General features: G+C 36.1%; 2 protein-coding genes across 2 annotated transcripts in view; one reads left to right on the plus strand and one right to left on the minus strand.

Moving 5' to 3' along the window:
- SLA (Src like adaptor) overlaps positions 1-5254 on the minus strand; it is a 53116-nt gene extending 47862 nt beyond the window's left edge. The window contains exon 1 of the mRNA XM_074202481.1: positions 4968-5254. The gene's annotated coding sequence lies outside the window, so the exon portion shown is untranslated. The remainder of the gene's footprint in view (positions 1-4967) is intronic.
- The window catches only part of TG (thyroglobulin), a 369651-nt gene that overhangs the window by 272135 nt on the left and 71652 nt on the right, over positions 1-25864 (plus strand). The gene's annotated exons all lie outside the window — the stretch shown is intronic.

Consider the following 25864-nt stretch of genomic DNA (forward strand, 5'->3'; position numbering starts at 1 on the left):
TTAAGCATGTATACAAACAATAATCTTTAACATTTTAAAATTAAGATCTAAAACCATTAATAACATTTACAAAAACCTTTAAATACACACATGAATCTGTAGAATTGTTTAAAATTTGACTTCACCTTACTGGAAAGTTTCCTCTTCAATAAAATGAGGTTTTGTACAAGAGGGTCACTGAAGTCCTATCCTGTTCTACCTGGGGAGTCTATTAATTTTAAAAAATATGAATGTTTTAACTCTAAATACAGTCTATTTTTCTATTCATATATAAAACTTAAATAAAATATGTAAACTTAATGACATTCATCTACAACTTTTGATATTGCAATTTGCTTTCTCCAGATGTACATGGTTTCTGGAAAAACTCAAGGAGTGACCACATCACAGGTTTTATAGTCTCACTGGTCCTGTTTAAAACTTCTTAATGTAGATAGTAATTGAAATAAGACTCTCAGAGTCTAAAAGAACCTCAGAATTCAGTCTCCACATGAATAGAAACCGTATTATGGTATAATACACCAGGGCTCATTGGACTTTGCTGTGAAGATCTCTAGTACAAGGAGACCCATTACTTCCTAAAGGCAGACCATTCTACTTTTAAGGGTTAAGAAATTTCCATCAAGGCTAATACTGTCATTTAATAGCTTCTATCCATTGGTCTTAGTTTTTTCCTTTGAAGCCAATCACAAGTCCAATCCTGAATAATCCTCCAGTTATCTGGAGGTGGTTCTTAAGTTACATAGCCCCAGTTTCGTGAACCAAAACATATAAAACATGAACTCCAGGCCCTCCACTATCCTGGTTGTCCACCTCTGACATTCTTTAGCTTGTCAAAAGTCTTTGATAAAATGTAATACTCAGAACTAAACAAAATATTCAGGTGTGATTTGATAAGAGCATAGTTCTGAAGAACCATCAACCCCCCCATCCTAGACATAGTATCTCTTACTTAATTATGAAGTACTCTAGCTTTATTGACTTCCATATCACACGTTTGCCTTCTGTTAAGTTTGCCATTCATTAGGACCCTCAAATCCCTTCAAAAAGAACTGTTGTCCATGACAACATATTTCCTTATATATTTAACATGATTGTATATGTATTATCTATATCAGATTACCTGGTGTATTTGGGAAATTAAGGGAAGAAAGAGGAGAAAAATTTGAAAATCAAAACCTTACAAAAAGCAAAACCTTACAAAAATATGTTCCATATAATAGGAAAAAAATGAAATACTATTAAGCATAAAAAAGAACTGTTGTCTAGCCTTTCCTCTTCCCTAATCTTATAGTTATAAAACTGAATTTTTTGAACCCAACTATAAGACTAAGCATTTATCCCTATTAAATTCACCCTTCAGGTTAGATTACATTCTATTTGACTTAATATTCCTATATAAGATTTTTCTGGATCTTGACATTGCCATTCAACATGTTAGCTATTCCTTCCCACTTTTGTGTCATTTACAAATTTACCAGACATGTCATCTATGCCTGTATCCATATTCTTGTTAAAAATCTGAACACTCTTCTGGAAGTATTCTAAGCTAATAGAGAATTTTCAGTGACTAGTCTCTAGGCCTGGCTATTCAACCAATTCAGAATCCATCTAACTGAATTATGGTCTATTTTTAATATGTATTTACATGGCTATTGTTTATATTCATATGTTTTATTATGTTTGTTGTATGCTTACTTTATTTTTTATTGTTATCTATATATTTAATTATTGTCTAATTATAAGTTTAATAACACCAAAGAGACAGAGTGGTTTTAACTTGTTTTTTCTTTATGTTATTTTAAAGGATTTTCTTCTTGTTCAGAATACATCAATAACTTCCACAAAAAAGTTTCTCATGAAATATTACTGGATTGCAATAGATATTGCTAAAAATTTCTTTTTCCCCCTTAATTTCCCCAGGATGAAAGTATGCTCTACCTAATGGATAAAACACAAAGCTTAGAATTTGTAAAAAAATATGTAATATAGGTCATTCAAAAGTATTATTCCCTTAAATAAGTTTCTTGGATTGTAAGTGAGATGACCTCAGCTGAGATTTGACTTACAACTTGATTCTTAAATATTCTCCTAATGGGTAAATTTAGGTTAATGTAAGGAAAAACCTCACTAGCAATTAGAACTGCCCCAAAAAGGAACCAACTGCCCCAGGGTGTAGTGAGTTCTCGTTACTAATTTTTTGGGGGAACAAATAACCACTTTTCATGTGTGTTGTTAGAAGTGTTATGTTCAGACATGAAACAGACTTGGTGATCTCTAGGAGTAGTTTCCAATTCTGGGAATTTCATGATGCTGTGATAAGGTTTCAAAAACATAGAAAAGGAAAAAGATTAATTTTTGCCTCTATCAAGGAATAGTTTCATGCTAGTTTCCTAGGAGCTTGATCTTGAAACTTTTGTTTTGTTTTTATGTAGATACAAATTGGTATCTTACATTGTACTGTATTACTCCTTTTAAAAAGGGGTTTCTAGGAGGGGGAAATTACCTTGGGAAGTTTCAATTAATTGGATCTAAATTAAGATGAATCAAAATTAGTCAGTTTTTTATGCACTCCATTTGATGTAAGAAATGGGATATCATCCATTGGAGCTAGAACAACATTGATTTCTAAAGTCATCAAATCATTGTTTGTTGTTGTTGTTATTGTCATCCAATTGTTTCAGTCCTATCCAACACTTCATCACCCCATTTGGGAAAAATACTGGGATAGTTTCCCAGCTCATTTTATTGATGAAGAAACTAGTTTTCCTTACTCCAAATCTGGTATTTTATTTACTGTGCTACATAGATGTCTTCATCAAGTCATAGGATCATAAGATTATAGCTTTAGAGTTGAAGAGATCCTTAGAAATCATTGAATCTAACTCCTTCTTTGTCCAGATGCAGAAACCAAAAAAATCAATGATTTATCCAAGGTCACGTAGCTAGTAAATAACAGGATTTAAGCCCAATTCTTCCTGTTTCTAAGTCCCAATTCTTTATCAACTAGTTCAACCTGTTCATTTTATAGTTGAAGAAACTGATACTCAGAGGAGTGAATTAACTGGCCCATAGTCATACACCTGAAAGTCAAGAGCAAGGACTCACACCCACATCTTTTGAGCCTAAATCCATTGTGTTTTCGTCTGTGCTATCATGCCATCCCACTCCCTCAAATAAATGAGATATTTAAAAAAAGAAAAGTGTAACTTTCAAAATAACCTTCTATAACTATTCTATTTACAGTACCACAGAATCATAATTAAAGCTTCATCCTGGGCAGAGGATCAGACTAGCTGAATTGTCAGCTATCTTCTAGCATTAAGATTTTATGAATGGTCAGCCTAACACATCATTCTATTCTCCCTCATGAAGGAAGAGTCAGTGAAGTCACCATATTCTATTTACCGAAGCAGGAAAGTGGACATAAATATATATATATTATTAATATATATAAAGAAACAGATGGATAAAGATAGAAAGATAGATAAAATGATAGGTGGATAAGTGGGTGGATGGATGGATAGACAGACAGACAGACAGACAGACAGATAGATAGATAGATAGATAGATAGATAGATAGATAGATAGATAGATAGATAGCCTTATGAATAGAGTGCTGAGCCTAGAGTCAGAAAGACTTGAGTTCAGATCTGGTCTCAGATACTTGCTAGTTGTGTGACCCCTAGTCAAGTCACAACTGTTGAATGCCTCAGTATCCTTAACTATAAAATGATAATAATCAGCACCTATCTCCCAGGTTAGTTGTGAAGACCAAATGAGATATTATTTGTAATGTGCTTGGCACAGTATCTGGAACAACATAGGAAGCACTATATAAATTTTAGCTATTATTAGTATTATTGATGTTTTGTTATTATTATTGTTATTGTTTTGTGGATGAATGAAAGAATAAAGATAAGATGTTTTAAAAAGCTGACTAGAAATAAGGGAAGAAACCAATATGCTGTCCTCTGCTCCCTCTCAGACATCTCCTCACCCTTTCTTGTTACCTATATTCTGGTCATAATCCTCAACTCTTTCTCCCTATTACTAAAGAAACTTGGACTCAACCCGTGTCCTAAAGCACTAGAAATTGATGATTACAACAAGTGAAAGCATTAGATCATTAGAACAAGTGATCATTAGAATAAGTTAAATGTCAAAATGGAGGAGACTTAGAACATAAAATATTAGAATATAGGTTTTTAAAGATAGGAGAGACTCCCCAACCTCTAAAGATCATACAGGTTAATCTCACTTTACAAATGAGGAAATTGAGGCCCATGGATGGAAAATTACATGCCTGAGGTCTCTCTCTATGAGTTGGTGGCAGAGCTAGTACCTAGCCCACAGTCAGTTCTGAGAAATTCATTAATAGACACCCTATAGTTGGACTGAGGCATGTAGGGATACTTTGGATAGAACCATGGAATCAAAAAGATTCGTTTTCCTGAGTTCGAATCTAGAATATAAGTTTAAAGCTGAAAGGTCCCTAAAGGTCATCAGGTCAGACTCCCTCATTGCATAGATGGGTAAACTGAAGGACAGGAGAGGTTAAATGACTGGCTCAGGGTCACACAGCTAGGAAATGTCCAAGATAGATTTTAAACCTGGGACTTCCTGCCTCCAAGACTAGCACCCTAGCTAATGGATCATGCTACATGATCTTATCACTTCATCCTCGGGTCTTTGGGGACCCCGCGTGTCGAATGAGTGAGTTGAACTAGTTGATCTCTGCAGTCCATTACTCCAGTTCTTGCATTTTGATGAAAATGAAGCCGTCCTGAAGCCTAGATCGACTTTTCTATTTCCTGTCTGCTTTCACATTCACTGTCCTGTCCTGGAACAACCCTTGTGTGGCTCTCCCAGGAGACAGAGCCATAGCCACTCCACCCCACACCAGGCCTGGAAAAGGGGGTCCACCCCACTCCCCATTCTTTGTGCCCAAGTAAGTGGAAGGTTACCTTTAGACAGTGAGCATGCTTCCCGTCTTGGCATGAGCTCCAAGCATCCCTAGCCACCAGGCCGCTTGTCATTCAATCTCCATCAGCTGCCGCTTCCCCAGCTGAATGACGGCCGTGGTGAGGGGGCCCTGGTGAGTGTTATGAAGCTCATGCTATCAAGTAGAACGGCAGTTGCCAAACAGGCCGCATACTTCCTCTGCTAGAAATAGGGAAGGTTTGATGTGTTTGCAGAAGCCTGGGTTCCTGTTTTTAGCAACCACATGCAACTTTTGCGTCTTCTCTCTAAAAGGACATGGGAAAAGACAGGCATTTATAGCAACTCTTTGGAAGAGAAGTTGACCAGCTGGAATCCAGATAGGAGTCTGCCATGTGGATAATCAAAATGGCATTAACTTGTTACAGTAAATACTGAAATAGTAAAAATAAAAGGCACCCTTGCAGAGTCCCCAAGACAGATCAAACTGGGAGCGAAATGAGTGAGGTAGCAGCTTGCAGCCGGCAATTCTGTTTTCTCAGTTTCCCAATTTGACAATACCCTTGCAGTCCTCCTGCTAAGGAGTGGCTTAAGCCAGGCTAAAACCCTAGATCCCCTTAACTTTGGGGATCTTCTCTATTGCTTTAAACTTTTATTAGAGAAGGTTTAAAACACTGGTCAGAAACTTCATCTCCAAGACAGCTGTCTCAGATGACTCGCCCTTTGTTCCTTCTGAAGTTGTTTAGATAGTAGTGGTGTCAGTACATTTTAGGAAAAATGTTTCGTGATCTGCCTTCCCTGGAACATTAGGAAGCAGTTGCTGCATCTTATGAACAGGTGAACTGAGGCTGATGGGAGTTGAGCCAGATTATTTTCAAGGCTAGAGAATCTGACAGTGGGACAGATCCTAGACTGTGGCAGAAGACCATTGACATTGGGTAGGTGATGCTATAACAAGCACATAAATTGCATTTGAGTGAGGGGGTGCTTTGCTCAGTCACCAGACTCACTTCTTCCTCCAGAGTCATCTGGGTCCAGTGGTCAGATATGAATCAGGACAGCTGGAGATGGCTCTGGATGTGAGCCAATCAGGATTAAGTGACTTGTCCAAAGTCATATAGTTAGAAAGCATCAAATTTGACTTGTTTTGGACCCAGATCCTCTTGACTCAAGGGCCATTGCTCTATCCATAATATTAGAACTAAAAGAAACCTTAAACATCATCTTGTCCCACCTGCCCAGAGATAGGCAGAAACTTGCTTTAGGTCACACAGCTAACTAGTGGAAGAGTGAATTGTAGATCTCAGGCCTCCTAACTTCCAGCTTATTCAACATTCATTGAATATTAGCTTAATTAGCCCTATCAGGATCCCTTCCCTGTCAATTCAAAAACTAAATTATCTTAGAAGTTTTTTTTTTTAAAGAAAAAGACTAATTATGTCTCCATCATCCTGATCGTTATATATAGCCCATAGAAGCAAAGATCATAGAATATAAGAGCTAGGAGGGACCTTATACTGCAGAATGTTAGAAAATAAATTATAGCAAGGAGCAACCATAATGCCATTAATTCCTTGGTAGCAGAAAATAAGTTCAAAATTCTCACTCTATCACCATAGTAACTTGTATAACCTTTCTAGACACAGTTTCTTTTGAGTAAAATGAAGTATGTGGAATAGGTGGATAGCAATGGTAGCAAGGGTTGGGGCTGAAAAGATGCAAAGATAAATAAGAATGTCCTTTGCTCTCATGTACCTTATAGTATGACAGAAAAGATAAGGCTTGTACACAAACAACTCACACAAATTTGACTAGGTAATGCTCATTAAAGAGGCAGACAATGCTGATAGTTCATTTAGGGAGGGATTATATTACATCTAGCTCATTTCTGAGTATCCAGGTCTGCTATTCTCAGACTGAAGCAGCAAAGCATACATTGGGTTTTCATACTGCAAGTCATTCTGAAACTCTACTCATTATTTAAGAAGTCAAAATAAAAGCAGGAAGACTATTTCTACATTTAAGAAGTGGAAACTTTTGTACAGGTTGTCATACAATGCCAAATTGAAAGTTCCCCCTTAAGCATAGAACCCTGTCCCAGAGATTGGGGAGAGGGAGAAAGGCAATTCTTGGAATGGACTAGATTCCTATTTGTAAGGAAATCATATGTGTGTGTATGTGTGTGTGTGTGTGTGTGTACATTGCACACACACACACACACACACACACACACACATATCTTGATGGGAAAGAAAAGACAGCCAGTTCATAGGATTTTCTGAGTTGTTCTGGGAGGTAGATTCAGCCCTCTGAGCTCGTGTCCTTTGAAAATGAAGGTGGTAGGGGGCAGCTAGATGGTGCAGTGAATGGAACTCTGGTCCTGGAGTCAGGAGGACCTGAGTTCAAATTTGACCTCAGTCACTTAATAATTGCCTAGCTGTGTTACCTTGGGCAAGTCACTTAATCCCAATGTCTTGCAAAAAAAATCTAAAAAAAAAAGAAAATAAAGGTAGTAGACTAAAGATTGGTCATAAAGTTTAAAAGTTTCTATTTTAAGTCCTTCCTCTGATTCATACTAGCTGAGTGACCATAGACAAGTTATTTGGGCAGTTAGTGACACAATGGATAGAGCACTGGACTTGGAGTTCTGAAGACCTGAGCTGAAATACAGCCTCGGACACAGGCTAACTGTGTGAACCTGGGCAAGTCACTTAACTTCTATTTGCCTCAGTTTCCTCATTAGCAAAATGAGGACCATAATAGCACCTACCTCTTAGGGTTGAGATAATAATTGTAAAGTTTTTATATATCGTACATGCATATACATATACAGAGAGAGAGAAAATGAGAATATAGTCTAGCACATAGTAAATACTATATAAGGCTGGCTATTACTACTATTTTTTAATCTCTCAATACTCAAGGCCAAGTTTCTTTTTCCCCTGTCCTTCCCCTTCCTCCCCTTTCTTTTCCTCTTATCCACTGGGTCTATCTCACTCAGATTGAAAAATACAATAGTTACTTAAGGGCTGACTGGCACAGAAGCTTTAACTGCTCCCTTTACAACCTGGGTCAGTTTACTTCTCCATAAGCTGCCTGATGGTCCCCTGATCCAGGGCACTTACTGGTACCAAACTTTAGTTCAGACACCTGATCAGCTTCAGTTCTATGACAGATCAAAATTCCAGAGTTCAAATGAGCTATGGACCCAGCCTCCCCACAAGCAAAGTCTACAGATGTTCATTTCCATGTCTGACCTCAAATAGTTCTTCCCAAGACTAAATTTTAGGTAGTTGCCATATTGAATAGATAGAGGGAGATTCCATGCCAAGAGTTCCCATTACAGATAAAATCACAAGTCTGAAAAATTATTTTTAATTATAACTAGCAATTATGGTGGGAAAATCTATTTATTGCAGTACAATGTAAAATATAACAAAGGTCAAATAATATGCCCCAATTAATCAACAAGCATTTATTATTAATATTTTCTATATGTTAGGCAACATGCTAAATGCTGAAGAGTCAAAGAAAAAGTAAAAATCATCCCTGATCTCAAGAAGTTTACATACTAATAGGGATGGAAGGAAGACAATAACAAAAATAAATCAGAACATATAAGGTAAATACAAAATAGAAGGAGGATAACCCTGAGAGGATGCTGGCCCTGGATTCTGATGGGGACACTAGGAGATGTTCTTGGAGGAAGTGAACATTGAGCTGAGTGTTAGAGGAGTTTGTGAGTAGGAGATTAGAGAGGAGACCAATCTGGGCACAGGGGTTTAGCCGACACAAGGTGGGCAGGATATGGTACATCCTGGAGGAGAAACAGCAAATAGGCCAATAGTATTGGATCACAGAATTCATGGAAAGGAATAGAGTATAAAAAGATTGGAAATGTAAGGAGGTCCCAAGACTATAACACCTAGAAAAGGAATGATAGAATAATTTTAGTTTATCTGGTAGTGGTTATTCCTGTTACCATCATCAGTCTTATTAATGAGGATTCCAATGGACTTGGAGAAAGAAAAATGGGAAGGGTCAATGACATTAGAATGGCTTGATCCTTGATGCTGGGACTGAGAAAATTTGTGAATGATGCAAGTCTTAAGCTGAAGGAAGATATCATCAATGAAGAGTAACTAAGAGAGTGCCCTACCTAAAACGAATTGCATGGATGAATTATGGGCAAGAGAGGTTAAAAGGGTAGGAGGGCATTAGAAAATTGACCTTTCTCTGGTTCTCACCTCCTCTTTAAAATCAAGCAGTTGAGCAAGATAATTTCCCAGACCTCTCCTAGTTCTCAATCTATGGTTCTATGGTCCCCTTCCTGTTTCCACTTCTGCTCATCCTCACATGCAATCCCCCAAGCTTTTTTTAAAAAATCCTTTATTTTCAAAAAGTATAGCTTCAATATCACCTTCTTCCCTCCCACCACATAGAGTTATTTCTCTCTTCTCAATTTTTCCTAGCACACTCTGTCTGGATTCCTCCTTTTGCCTCAACTTCAAACTATTCTCTTGTACATACCACACTCCCACACCCATCAGACCAGAAGTTTCTTATGGACAGGGACTATATGGTTGCTCTATGTAACCCCAGAATTTAGCACAGTACATTGCAAATTGTTGGTGATTAACAAACACAGTAGAGTGGATTGTAGAAAGACTTGTGGATTTGGAGTCAGACAACTTGGATTCGGATGCTAGACCTGATACTTAAACCTTAACCTTATTTAATACGCGGGTGTTTTAGAGACAAATCAAGGTCTACTATGAATATGTTTATAATTTTGTCAACCTTTCTATACACTTATTGTTGGACATATTTCAAATATTCTTGAGCTGGAGACTTATCTTATTATTTGATAGTTTCAAGCAACATTTTTCTTGAACACCTGCTATACAAGTACTAAGCTAGATACTAGGAGTACAAAGACAAAATAAACATAGAATTGTAAGGGCCTCTAGAAGCTACTTAGTCTGATATATTCATTTTACAAATAAGGAAACTGGGACCCAGAGGCATTAAGTACCTTACCTATAGTCATACAAGTAAATAAATCTTCATAAAGTACAGTTTTGATCATGTAACTCCCTACTCAACAAACCTCAATAATTCTTTCCATTGCCTATAATAAAGTCTGACCTGACATTCAAATCCCTCTATAATTTAATGCCATACTACTTTTTTCAGTTTTATATTTCACTATTTTCCTACACAATGTTTTTGTTTTGTTTTGGTTTTCTGTTTTTTTATTGAAATTTTATTTTATTTTTCCAATTACATACAAAGATAGTTTTCAACATTCATCCATTTGCAAGTTTGTGAGTTCCACATTGTTCTACCACCTTCCTTTCTCCCCCTCCACCCCATGTCTGTGAACAATCTGGTAAAAGTTTTAATGTACAATTAATTGTGTTTAACATATTTCCATATTAGTCATGTTGTAAAAGAATAATTAGAATTACAAGAAAAGAAAAAGCCGGGAGAAAGAAAGGAAAAACACAAAAAAAGTTTTTAGAAATTAAGCATAGTATGCTGTGCTCTGGATGTGTCTGGCATTGTCCATAGTAGGTCTCTCAGGATCTACATTTCTACTTAAACCAGGCTATTTTATTCTTCCCCTCATCTTCCACCCAAATGCACACATCTCAGACTTTTCTATATCCATGGCTTTGTTCATTCATAAACTCCCCTCCAGAATTTCTTCTCCTCTGAAGACACATCTCTCAAAATATTAACCCTAAAATCCATTTTTAATTCTACCTTTTCTATAAAACCTGTTGAAAACTCAGTTCAATTACCACCTTCTCTAAATAGCCTTCCTTTATCCCTTTAGAGTGAAAATAGGTAATTCAATTTAAATTCAGATAATATAATTAAGAGACAGTTAGGTGGCAAAGTAGATAGAGCCAGAAGGACCTGAGTTCAAATGTGATCTCAAAAATTAGCAGTTGCGTAACCCTGAGCAAGTCACTTAACTCTAATTGCTTCAGTTCCTCATTGGTAAACTTAGCTGGAGAAGAAAATGGCCAATCCCTCATTGACAAGAAAATATTAAAAGGATCTCAGAGTTAGACACAAATGAAATGACTTAACAACAGTACAATTTAAATTCAAACTGTAGGCAAGGCTCTGTATGGGGCAGATACTGATAATTTTTTAAAAAGTCCTCGCCTTTATGTTGCTTATAAGTCTAATATGTTAATAAATAGTACTTTCTCTCCTTTATGTCTTTATCATGTTCCATTATAGAAAGACTTGCAAAAAAATGATGAAGGATGAAATAAGCAGAACCAAGAGAACATTGTATACCGTAATAGCAATATTGCTTTTAAGAATGAATTCTGGATGATCAACCCCTCACTCAAATCCAATTCAGGGGTTATCATGGCATCACCTCCCTGTTGTCATGGTCTTCTTCAAGAATGAAGGAAAAACATTATTATGTTCCATTACATACTATAACCCCCACACTAGATTGTATGACCTCATGTATGAGGACAGAGAGACCATATCTCATTTATCTTCACATCTCTTCTTTGAAGATGGTTAGGGTTAGGCACAGGCACATGACCCCACTAGATGGGCTAGCACATAATATAACTTGTTTGGATTAAATAAAAATGGATTTATATTGAATTAAATTGAAGCCTTTTCTAAAGAAACAATGTTTATGATTGCAAGATAACTTAAAAAATACAGGCCTAGACCTGGATCAGGATAACCTAAATTCAATTCCACACTAGTTGTGTAATCCTGGGCAAATCACTTAACCTCTTTTTATCTCGGTTTCCTCAATTGTAAAAATGATGATAATAGCAACTACCTCCCAAGACTGTTGTGAGGATTAAATGAGATAATGGTTGTAAAGTATTTAATTTGGTGCTTAATAAACATTGATTGTTTTGATTTTTTTTCTCACTGGAGTTGGAAATTGCTAAGTCATATCTTTTGTTCCTAAAAGAACCTCTAAAAATTAAATGCAATAATACCTCTGTTATTGTGATTTCTCCACCTAAATAGATTTTATTCACCTACAGGGAGGAGGCCTGAAAGTCAAAATCACAGAATATTTATGCTATACCCACCAACCAACAGGTCATGCTCTTGGGAGAAAGGAGGAAAAGATCAAGATAAAATACAACTTTCATTTCCCCAGCACTTCTAGTTTGTACAGATTGCATAACTGCATTATGTTTTCATCTTTCTGAATTGCTCAACTGCCTTACAGAGTCCTGGAGTCAGCTAGGTTAGATTGTACTGTGCCCAGTTTACACATGAGTTAACAAAGAGTTCTGCTCATTTCTCAGAAATTACTGCCCTTTGAAATATAACTTTCTATAATGACTTCCCCTTTACATATTATGAAATTTAAAACATTCTTTAATATTATAGAATTGAAGAGATAGAAGGGACCTCAGAGGTTATCTGTTCTGACCCCAACTGAGTTGGAACTCTCTTCGTAATATTCCTGACCTAGGGTCATCAAGTTTCTTCTTGATTCATTTGCCCCCAAGATAGGTTCATGGTCAGTAAGGTGATGGCTCAGCTGTGCCCCAGATTACAAGAGGGTTGACAATAAGGTCAATTAATTTCTCAGAGGTCACTATTCTTTAGAACAGAACTTTCCTATTCACTTCCTCTCCATGTATTACCACATAAAGGAAAATTCACTCAGCTATATCATAATTCCAGAATTGAAGAGACCTAAAAAGCCATCTGTGCCTAACAAGGAATCCCCTCAAAAACCTTTCTGACCAATGTTACCCAGCTTCCCATGATGGAAAATTTATCAGGTCCCAAATTAACCTATTTATTCTACTTTTGAACATGACTTACTGCTAAATGAACTATTCCTTGGCCTACCTCTGTTTAAAAAATATTTTTATGGAGATGGTTTATTTTTAGTTGTTTAGATAATCCCTTCCCCACCTCTAATATATATATCATTATATATTCTGGGTCCTCCCTGAAATCTAGTAAAGTAGCCCGAAGTATGCAGAACAAAGCCATATCCCAACTACTTTCACCTTTGTAGGTTGTGAAAAAGTAATTATTATTATTATTATTATTATTATTATTAATAGTATATGTTATATAATAATATATGCTATATGAAAATATGAGAAATAATCATGATAATAGTTAATAACACTATATATATATATATTTATATATATATATCACATTTAGGTTTGTGAAGTATTTTATATACTGTATGTCATTTGGCTTTGACAACCATCCTGGAAAGTTGGTACGATTATTATTCCATTTTACAGATGAAGAAACTGAGACTTATAAAATGTCAGTAGCTTGCCCAGAGTCAGATATATAAGTAAATGTGAAACAGAATTCAAACTCAGGTCTTCCTGACTACAAGTGTAACACCCTATCCACTATGCTATTTAGCTGTGAATTGTTAGGACAGTATTCTAAATATTACTTATTTTATTTTATTTATTTAATTTTATTTACTTATTTTATTTATTTAGTCATTTAGCCATGTCCAACTCTTTGTGACCCTATTTGGGTTTTTCTTTTAAAAAGATCATAGAATGGATTGTCATTTCTTCTCCAGATGAGGAAAATGAGGCAAATACAGCTAAGTGACTTACCCAGGGTCACACAGCTAGTAAGTGTCTAAGTAGATTTGCACTCAGATCCTCCTGACTCCAAGTCTGGTTCTCTACTCACTGCACCACCTAACTTATTTGTATACATATTGTTGTCGCCTCTCCTCCTCCTTAAGGGCAAAAGCTGTTTATATTTTGCCCTTTTATCCCTATACTTCACACAAATTGCCAGAACTTGATAGATACTTTAATCAATGCTCTTTGCATTAATGTTCTTTTAGACAAGAAAATGGACTAGATAGTCAAGAAAGGTTGAGATAATATAGTCCAGGGCAGGGGTAAGCAAACTACTTGCCAATAGGCTAATCCAGCCAGCAGCATACTTTTTGGGAATGATTTTTACATTTATAAATAAAGTTTTATCTTAAAATATTTTTAAATAAGCATTTTTAGCTCTTGGCCTTTCTTAAACATATTACAGACTAGATTTACAACACAAGATATACTTTGGGGGCAGCTAGATGACACAGTGGATAGAACACAGGCCCTGGAGTCAGGAGTATCTGAATTCAAATCTGACCTCAGACACTTAATAATTACCTAGCTGTGTGGCCTTGGGCAAGCCACTTAACCCCATTGCCTTGAAAAAAAACTAAAAAATATATATATACTTTGTCTTCCCCCAGCTAGGTGGTCCTAAACAAGTCACTAAACAATTGTCTGCCTCAGTTCCTCCATCTGTAAGACGAGACTCACAATACCATCTACCTTCTAAGGTTGTGAGAGATGCCGATGAGATATTTGTCATATGCTTTGTAAACCTTAAAAAACTATATAGGTTCTAGCTATTATTATTAACATACCTCCCTCAAGGAATAATCAGTCAGCCAGTACACATTTATGAAGAGCTTCCCTTGTACCCAGGTACTGTACTAAGTACTAGGGGTACAAGAGTCAAAAGGCAAGCCCCTGCCCTTAAGGAGCTTGGGTTTCTAGTAGAGGAGATGACAAGCAAATAAATATGTACAAAGCAAACTATATATTAGGAAAAAGAGGCAATAATTAACAGAGGGGAAAGCCCTAGAATTGAGGGGTTAGGAAAGGTCCTCTAGAAAATAAGATTTTAGCTGGGACTTAAAGGAAATCAGGGAAGGCAGTAGGTAGGGAATAATGAGGAAGAGTATTTAAGCATGGAAGATAGAGAAAGCACCCAGAACCAAGAAATAGAATATCTATTTTATTTAAATGGCCATGGTTCAATGAGCATGTGTCAGAGAGTAGGGTGCAAGAAAACTGGAAAGGTAGGAGAAGACTAGATCATGAAGGCCTGGAATGCCAAACAGAGCATTTTTGTGTTTGAACCTGGAGGCAATAGTGAGGCACTGGAGTTTATTGAGTGAAATGATTGAATCTCCATTTTAGGAAGACCATTTTAGTTGTTGAATGGAGAAAGGGGAGAAACTTAGGTCAGGTTGATCTATGGAGGCTATTGCAATAATTCAGGCATGAGGTGATGATGGACTGCATCAGAGTAGGGACAGTGTCAGAAGAGAGAAGATTTATTCAGGAGATATTGCCAAGGCAAAATTCACAGGTCTTGGTCACAGCTTGGATATGAGGCATGAAAGGTAATGAGGAAGCCAGGATGACCCCTAGGTCGGGAACCTAAGAGAGTGGGAGGATGGTGTTGTCCTTTATGATGATAGGGGAGGTCAGGAGAGAGAAAGCTAATGAGTCATATTGGACTTGAATTTGAGATGTCAACTGGATGACACATTTGACATGTCTGAAAGGCAATTGGAAATGGGAGACTGTAAATCAGCAGAGAGATTGGGATAGAAAAAGTCTGTTTGAGAATCATCAGCACAGAAATGATAATCATATCCTGGGAATTGGTGGGATCATCAAGTGAATTAAGATAGAGGGAAAAGAGAAAAGACTCAGATCAGAACATTTATAGTTAGCAGGAATGACCTGAATGAGAATCTAGCAAAGGAATCCAACAGGAGTCTTTTGGTAGAAACAGAACTAGGAGAGAGTATTATTGCAGAAATCTAGAGAAAAAAAGATTATCAAAGAGACGAGCATGATCAACAGTTCAGATGCTACAGAGAAGTCAAAGAGAATAAGAATTGAGAAAAAGTCATTGTATTTGACAATTTAGAAATAATTAGTAACTTTGGAGAGAATAATTTCAGTGGAATGATAAAGCACGAACTCAGATTACAAGAGATGAAGAAGGGAAGGAGAGGAAATTAGAGATGCCTATTTTCAAGGAGTTAAGCCACAAAGGACAGAGGATATATATGGCAATAATTGGGGAGAATCAAGTAAAAGTTTTTTGAGAATGGGATAAACATGTTTGTTTGTAGGCTATAGGGAAAGGATTGGTTGAAACATGGGCTTCTCTGCACCTCCACAGTATGACATTAATTTTTGCTCCTGTAGAGATATTTGTGTTCCATATCTCAAAACCATAGGATAACACAAGTAGAATATTATTATTTAAAAATATTTTTAATTTATTTAAATGTTTTTTCTAGGAGAAGTTTCAATACATGAAAGGACCTTTACAAGTTCTTTAAGGCAATCCAACTTCCTCTCCTGTTTCTATTTGATTCTGACTTCTATGTACTTAATCAAATTTTCCTTTGCATTTTAGGAACCAGTGTTTCTCTTTTTACTTCCCCCATTCAATTATAATATCCTTATGGAAGCTGATTTTATCAGTCAGTCAATAAACATGTACTGAATGCATATTCTGTACCAGGCAATCTACTAAACTCAGAGGTTTACCCCCCCAAAAAAAGGCCCGTGGTAGGGGGGAGCACAAAAGACAGTTCCTCCTTTCAAGGAGCACGTGATCTAAAGGGGGAAACAGTAGTTTATCTAAGGGAAGTTAGGAAAGAATGTCATATACAAAGTCTAAATGAGTCTTTCAGAACACAAAGATTCAAGGATCTTTCCATATATTAATTTAAAACTATCCCTTTAAAAGTATGAAAAATAACACAAAGCTAGGATATCATTAAGGTCTTTTCCCAGTCCTTGAAGTCTGTAATGAAGTTGTATTTCTCCATTGCATTTCTCTTAAATACTTCAGTGGCTCTGTGGTCTCACCAATTTTACAGCTCCTTCCAATGATACAGATAGCAAGCCATCCATCCCTGGCCATTATATGTGAACTTTGTCCATATTCTCCCAGAAATTCATCCCATGGGATCCAGAACATTGAGTGGATATATAATGGACAATGTTCTGGATGCCTTCTTCAGTTTCTTCTGAAAACCCAAGGAAAACTAGTAGAACACTAGTGCCATCCTCTTGTAAACTCTTGTGGCTATTCTTGTTGATATTGTTATGGTTGATATTGGTGCTATTGTTTTAAAATCCAAAGACAGAGGGAAGAATCTCAATGGAAATCTTGAAATTAATTTCAAACAGTGACATCTCCATTCACCATGCTGTGCAGGTGTGAAATCTACTGTCACATTCTCCTGTCCCCACTGAGTCATGGCTAATTAGTCTGGACGATGCTAACTTAGGCACAGAAGGGGACCAAAGGCCCCTTCTTGTTCTGGATATAAACTACTCAAATCTCACTAAAAATCACTTCCCAGCAAAATCAAATTTCATCATGAAATCTTACCCTGACTCTCTCTCTCTCTCTCTCTCTCTCTCTCTCTCTCTCTCTCTCTCTCTCTCTCTCTCTCTCTCTCTCTCTCTTTCTCATAATGACTCTTTCTCGTTCCTTTGCATGTTCCCTCCAGACAAGGTTAATGAGCTGGTCTGAGAAATTGTACATGCCTATCCAAAAGAAAGATCCACCATTATTTAATTAAGCCAATGTTTTGTTTAGGAAATTGCTTCTAGAACTAAGAGAAAGTTCACTGGGTGGTTCTGCATGGGAGAAAACATTAGGTTTGGTCACTCCTCGGTCTCTTCACAGATTCTGATTCAAAAAGGAAGGCCAATGCTGAAAATCTTGTTTACAGTGAAAGCTTCAACTTCAAATGAGCTTTGATGGAAAATGAAGTTAAGCAAAATTAAATTAAGTAGTGACGCCCATGAAAATTACTATATGGAAGAATTGTAAATACATCTTAAAGAAATAAAAGATCTTGTCCAGAAGCTGAAGCTTGGGGTTTGGGAGTAGGGGCTGGGAAGAGGGAGATGGCAGTAGCGTCCAGGCTTGGTTCAAAGGAGCTTGATTTAGTACTAGTCTATGGTCCAATAGATTCAGAACAAATAGCAGCAGGAACAAGGTTATTGTCACAGCTTGAACCCAATGACAACACAGTGGAATTGTGCTGTTGGAATGTGGACTGTCTTTTTTCTCTTAACCTTCACCTTTTTATCCAAAAACAGAACCAAACAATGCTTTCATTTAGCTCATAGAAGTTTTTTGTTTATTTTATTTTTTATGGTGGTGGTGGTTGTAATTTGCTCTTTTGTCTTTGGATGTGGAGTGTTTCTTGTGAAATTCTCAGGTCCAAACCTTAAACCAATTCCAAGACAAAATAATTATCCAAAACTTTATTTTGTTTCTCCCCTCTTTCTTTTTCCTCTTGGTTCTCAGATTTGTTTTTGTTTTTATGATTCAGTTCAATTCATTAAATGTATTCAATTAGGTATGAGTACTATGTGTGAAACACTGAAATACAAACACAAAAGCAAAATAGTACCTTCTCTCAAAGGCTTACATTTAGAAAGGCAGCAGGCAATAATGGACAGCAGCCATGGAGTTAATAACATCTTTATATTGATGATTTCCAAATCTACCTTTTCTACCCCAAATTCTTTTCTGAACTCTACTTTCTGATCTTCAACTGCCTTTCAACACTGAACACTGAATATCCAGCAGACATTTTAAACTCAATAGGTTCAAAACAGAATTTGTAATCTTTCCCCCTAAACTCTCCCTTCCTCCTACCTCTCCTATTACTGTAGAGGACAACAACATCCTCCCAGTCCCTCAAATTCACCAAGTAGGAGTCATCCTGGATTCCTCACTATCTTTCATTCCCCACACCCAGATCTTACCAACACCTGTTGCTTTGACTTTTGTAACCTCTTTCAAAATATTCTGCCTTCTCTCCTCTGTTGCTGTCACCACTTTAAAGCAGGTCTTCATCACCTCACACCCATATTATTACAATAGACAGCTTGGTGGGTCTGCCTGCCTCAAGTCTTCCTTTTCCAATCCATCCTCCACCCAGCCACTACAGTGATTTTCTTAAAGCACAGATGTGATCATGTCAGCCCCCTACTCAATGAACTCCAGGGACTCCCTAGTGCCACGGAGCAAATGTAAAATGCTTTTTTTTGGCATTCAAAGCCTATCTTCCTCCTTCCTTTTCAGTCTTCTTATACTTTACTCCCCAACTTGTACTCTTTGATCCAATTAACATTGACCTCTAATGAATAAAACACTCCACCTTTCAACTCTGAGCATTTTCTCTGTCCATCCCCATGCTGATAATGCTTTCCTTCCTCAAATCCAACTATTCACTTCCCTGACTTCCTTTAAGTCCCAAATTCTATAAGAAGCCTCCCCTTAACCTTCTTCATTTCACTGGCTTCTTTCTGTTAATTATTTTTATATCTAGCTCATTTTGTATATATTTGTTTGCATGTTGTCTCTACCTTTACATTGTAAGCTCCTTGAGGGCAGGGACTGACATTTTCCTCTTTTTGTATTCTTGGTACATAGTACACACTTAACATATGTTTATTGATTGATCGATAGAGTTCTGGATTTAAAGGCAGGACAATCTGGACTGAAATCTTGTCCCAGACACTACTGGTGTCCACATCATGGGCACATACTCAATTGCCTCATATGTAAAGAATAGTCAATAAAGGAAATATATGTGTAAATGCATTCATCTCCCAGCATTGTAAATTGGATAATGTATATAAAGTGTGATTAGTAGAAAAAAAATAATATTCAATTGGGGAAGGGGCAGAGGGGAATGCAATATATATATATATATATATATATATATGTATTTATATATATAATATATAATCAGATATAAAAGTAAAAGATATTTTAAAGAGAGGGAGCCCCACTAACAACTAAGAGCATAAGGAAAGGTTTCATGGAGGAGGTGGCACCTGGGTTTAGCTTTCAATTCAATTTGACAAACATTTATTTTAATCCCACTATATACAAAATTTTATATAAAGCCCAAAGATGACCTAAGGAAGGGAAGAAAGGGAAGATGTCAGGGGAAATCTAATAGAGGAATCATTGATGGAGTTCAATCTTAATCTAAGATAATACCTTGAAGAAAGATCAAGATTTTGAGAGGAGGAGATAAGGGAATTCTTTTCAGGAGCTGAAATAAGGATATTATGATTGAATAGGGGAAGTAAAAAGAGAAATACAGGTTACTAAAATGAAAATGTGGTTAAGTACATAGAAGTTAGAATTAAATAAATAAGAGGTTATGGGGAAGTAGGGAGGGGCAATGACTTGTACAAATAAACAGAGATGGAAGATGGAATTGCATAAAAGAATAAATAGTAGGGAAAAAATTCAAGTGCACTCTTTCCCTGGTCATCGTTTTGTATCCAATTTCTCTGAAAGCAGACCTCAAACCTGAGGGTCTCCTTGATTTGTTGCATGATGCAGAGCAGTTCAACAAATTCTACTCAAGAAACATCTGTGTTGTTCTCTCTCTGACCCAATAATGTGATCTTGAGCAATTCTCCAAATCTCATTGTCCTTATCTGCAAATGAGGGACTTGGAATAAGTTTTCTCTAAATTGCTTTTAAGTTTATTGAGATGTGCTGTTATTATTGAATTATTTCAGTTGCATCTGATTATTTGTGACCCTAATTGAGATTTTCTTGGCAAAAATACTGGATTGGTTTGACATTTTCTTATCTGGCTCATTATACAAATGAGGAAACTGAGGCAAGCAGGATTAAGTGACATATCCAGGATCATGCACCTAGTAAATGTTTGAGACCAAATTTGAACTGAGCTTACTAAGATACAGAAAAGACAATAAGACATAGTTGTCTTCAGAGACAGTATTATAGAGGAGATGAGATATACACATAATCGCATTTACCACACAGAGTTATTAGGATCAAGTAAAATAACATATATACATTACTTTGTAAATTTTAAAGCAGTCTATAAATGCTAGCTCTAATATATTATAAAATAAACACATAATATTAAGTATGCCTATAGGATTAATATAATAATACTCTCTCTAAGCAGAAATGTAAGCTTCTTGAGAACAGTAATTACTTAGGTTTTGCCTTTGTAGCTCCAGCATCTGTCATGGGGGCTTAATTAAAGCTTATTAAATTAAATTAATTAGTATAAATTGAAGAATGATGATGACAAAGAAGATATCCCCCAAGAAAGTACTAAGTAAATTTATTAAATCTCTCTATTTCTCAGTCTCTCCATTTAGAAATTAGGCATAAAAAACCATACGAGAATGCTCTATGGAGTTTTTGGAAGAAGATTAATACAGAAAATCAAGATGACAAAACTAGAGATATTTAGTTTAGACAAGAGAAACATTAGCTGACCGATCTAGGATAATTACCTTCATGTGTTTGAAGGTCCAAAACTTGAAAGAAAAATTAAGTTTGCCTTATGATTAGATCTGTCCAAAAATGAAATTATCTCCTTCATGAAATGGTGAGTTAACTTGAATTAGAAGTCTTGAAGTAAAACTTGAATGAGCTTCTTATTCTACTCATTTCTCAAGAATGTGATAATAGGGGTTTCTGTTCAAGGAGTAGTAGCCTAGATGACATTCTGAAGTCCATCAAGTTCTGAGCTACCATGACTTGGGATTAATATAATTCATATAGATACTTCATAAATAAATGGGGCTAAACTATGTTGCTCAAACTAGTCCCAGTCATGTGATCCTCCTTCCAACAATACTACTCACCATGGGTCAAATTGTGTTGCCCAATATAACAACAGCAAAAGGAGAAGAGTATTACAGATCACCCTGCCTAGAAAGGCAATATTAAAATGATCATCCAAAATTATTTAGAAAGTCATTCCTCCTTTTACTCTTATGAAATAATTTCTAACAGAAAATATGCATATTTTAGATATATAAATGAGACAGAAGAGGAGGAAGAACACTGAATCAAGAATAAATAGATTAAATGCCATTTGGTATATAAAAAAGGATAGTCATCTACTTAACAAGTCACTCGATATTATTAATTTTTTTTAAATTTGGCACATATGACAAACTCCGATGTGACTGGAAAATTAGACATTTTTAATGAAAGGTATTTCTGACTGCCATGTACAAACAAGTAAGAGACTAGGAAAATTAGACATAATATTTGTGACAGGTGGGAAAAAAAAGTCATTTCTGTTAAGTCTTTAGGAACTTGGAAGACAGACTTGATGGATTGGCAGACATTTTTTTCATAGAGCTAAACTGAACCAAAGTATACTTTCCACTTGTCAAGTTAAATTTGGAAGGACCTCCAAAGGAAAAAAAGGAACAGGAAATTTAAAATCCCTTTTTCTGTCTGGATCTCTTCCTAAAATGCAGACACATACCTCTGTCAGTCAATTAACATTAATATATTCCTTCTATGTACTGTTAAGTGTTGGGACATGAAAAGAAAGTTCAAAGATAGTCCCTACCTGTGAAGATGTCACAATCTAATGGGGAAGGCAAAATACAAACAAATATGTACAAATAATCTATATTCAAAATAAGTGGGAAATAATAAACAGAGCAAACCTACTAGAATTTAGAAGGATTAGGAAGTTTCCTGTAGAAGATGAGGTTGTAACTGATACTTAAAAGACAGGGAAGAAGAATATTCTCTATGTGACAATACAGAAGAAAAAAACTTTTGAACAATTCAGTTCACCCTATTTTTATCAAACAGTGGTATTGTTTATCCTTCTTTCTATTAAAGATGGCCTATTCATGAAGTAGAGGTGAACCTGAGTTCTTAAGGGTTGCATCAGCAGGGTCCAAACCCTACCTTTGGGTCTTTCTTGAGCACCAACACAGCAAAGTCACTGTTCAGTGGTGATATTGGAGGGGGTATTCTTGTTCAGGTGTGAATTGGGCTAAGAGACCTCTGAGATCCCTGCCATCACTGAGATTTTGTATATTTGTAAAGCTATCAGATGATTCAATCTCATCCATCCTAACAAGCAATTATTAAATACCTATGATATTCAAGTTGCTAAGCACTGAGGTGTTTGGGATTGGACCAAGGAGAAAGGAGCCTATATTATTCTTGGTGGTTAATTAGTTTTGTCATGGAAATATGCACTGCCAATCATGTTGAAAGCACAAAATATTAAAGAAATTAGAGATCTAGATTTAGATTTTCAATCTGGGTTACATGAATAGATTTCAAGGGGTCTGTGAATTTGAGTGGGGGAAACATTACATTTTTATTTTCCTAATATCTAACTGAAATTTAGCATTTCTTTCATTTATGACAAAAGGTAATGACACATTAATCTGAGAAGGGATCTGTTTCAATAGACTTTTAAAAGATCCCAGAACACCGCCCCCCAAAAAAGGCTTAGAAACCTGGGTTTAAAGCAATTCTTACTTTGCAAAAAAGAACATTAAAGTCTAAGGTATTGACTGAGGGCTCCAACTCACATCTTCTGACTTGGAGTCCAGGGGGTTGCCATTTGCACTAGTGGAGGGATTACATGGCCAATGAAATAAAAAATCCTTGAAGCTGAAGTCTGAGTTTTCTCAGACTTTTGTCTATCACATACTCGTATACTCCATATATTTGTCATTCTTCAGTCTGTTACCACTCTGATCCTGCTCTTTCCAGCTCTTGTTCTTATCTCACTGCCCCCTATGGAATATTATCAAAGTGATCATTCCACCATTATAGAGATTCATTCATTTGGACCCTGAACATTTTTCTTCAAAAGTTTACTATCTTTACAATTGATTTTCCTCTTACCTTAAGCCCTCTGCATTCCAGCAAGTTGAACTATTGACCCAACTTTAATCTTTTCCTATTCCCTCCAATCTCCTGTTATCTAGACAACTAGGTGGTACAATGGAATTCAAAAATGACCTCTAATACTTACTTGCTGAGAGACCCAGGAAAGTCACTTAACCTCTGTTTGCTTCTGTTTTCTCAATTGTAAAATGGAGGAACTAATAGAATTTGCCTCATAGTGTTGTTGTGAGGAACACTGTGAAATATTTCTAAAGTCTTGGCACATAGTAGGTTCTATATAAATGCTTATTCTCTTCCCTCTCCCATCCTTAAATAACTGAACTAAAATGGACTCCCCTCTTCTACCCCTTTCTGGGTTCAACTAAACCTCCTTTCTGAAGTTATCTTCCCTTCTCCCATTTTCTCGCAGAACATTGTGGCTCCCCTTCATGATGAACACATTCTATCATTTATTAGAGTTAAATGGACACTTATTGGTTTATATCACCTCTGTTTATTCCACATCTAGAACAAGATTATACACACACAGCAAGCACTTACAATTACTTGCAATGTAATATCATTATTAGGAAATGGAACTCTCAAAGGATTCTACAGCTTGAAGAAGCTTAGAAAGCAATTCATTCAACCTCTTTACTTTATTAATAAGGAAACTGAGGCTTAGAGAAGGAAACTGCATTGGCCTGAAATCACACAACTAGTAAGTGGAAGGCCATGATTGTTTCTTATGTATGCTTGGCCTACAAGAGTAATAATTGTCAATAATATCAATTAATAATCACCAAGACATAACCCTCATCCATAAAAACCCAAGAGCAATATTTTATTTTAATAAATGTTATCAAACCATATTCATAATCTCCAAGTTACATGAAGCAAAAAAAAGTTTAAGGATATAGAGGTAATTAAAATAATAGGGGAACAAAACAAAGTGTTTATCATCTCTTTTGTCCTATTGCAATTAAAGTTGTTCTGAGGATACTGTTTGTGATTCTACAGAGAATGAACTTATATAGCAATACTTTTGTTCAGTTAAAAAAGTAGCTATTGTATCCATTTGTGTATCAGTTAATAGAACATTAAGTTTAAAAGAATGACAGCAAATCAATCAATAGACATTTTCTGAATGCAGAATAATTTTTCTCAGGATCATTTCTATTTGATCCATCAAAAAAGAAAAGAATGAAATAATAATAACCACAATTGATTTATTTATTTATTTTGAGGGTTTTTCAAATTGCTTTGCATACATTGACCCACTTTGATCCTCACAACATTCCTATAAGGTAAGAACTACAGGTCCTTAATACCTGCATTTTACAGATGAAGAAATTGGAACAAATAACAGCAGTTCAATGACTTGCCCAGCTAGTGTCTGGGCCAGATATAAACACAGTTCTTTACTCCCGTCTGCTCTATTTACTCTCAATGCTTTGACTGCCTAACTCCATGAAAAAAGGATGAGGAGACCCCAGTATCCTTTTTGTTTCATCCAAGTCCCCTAAAATTTTTATATTCAACCAGGGGAACTGGTTGCACCAGAGAAAATCAAGAACTTTTACTAAATGAATATAAGGAAGCAAATATTTTCCAAGCCTTAAGATTAATACTCCAAAATTAAAGTTTTACCAATTACCATTGTTTCATTAAAAAGTTACAAATTATAGTAATACCCTTCTACTTTTGAATATGGAAACATTACAGAGAAAAATAATAATGTCTTGGTTTTAGGAAGTCAGTTTATCTGAGTCACTTGGAATGGTCTGGAAAAGTATTTTTAATTATTCTTTAATAAGAAAACAGGTGAAGATATGTCCTTCAATCTCAAAGAAGACCATGACATCATATTATGCCATGACAAGCACAAGAACTGGATCTGAGTGAGAAGGTGGTATGCTAATTCACCAGTCTCACTTTCTCCTCCACAATCCTCTGGATTCAGTAACCAGATATATATCAGGATGACTGGAGATGGCCCTGGATGCAAGGCAATTAGGGTTAAGTGATTTGCCCAAGGTCACAGAGCCATTAGGTATCAAATATCTGAGAAAAGCTAGGAACACTAGTTATAGAATCTGAAGGATCTTAGTTCAAAATCAGTCTCAGAGACTTGACACATACTTGCTCAGGTATATATTAATTCTTAGATAAATATTCTTTACTTATGTCTTCTTTCCTTTCTTCCTTTTCTTCTCTCTTTTTCCCTTCCTTTCTTTCCTTTTCTCCTTCCCTTCCCCTTTCTTCCTTTTCTTCTTCCTTCTTTTCTTCTTTCCTTTCTTCCTTTATCTTTATTCTTTCTTCTTTCCCTCCTTTCTGCCTTCCTTTCTTTTAACAATTTAATATTTGCCTGATTCCTAGCCCAGTGATCTTCTCCCCACAA

Source organism: Macrotis lagotis, chromosome X, assembly GCF_037893015.1.
Source record: "Macrotis lagotis isolate mMagLag1 chromosome X, bilby.v1.9.chrom.fasta, whole genome shotgun sequence".
NCBI classification, from domain to species: domain Eukaryota; kingdom Metazoa; phylum Chordata; class Mammalia; order Peramelemorphia; family Peramelidae; genus Macrotis; species Macrotis lagotis.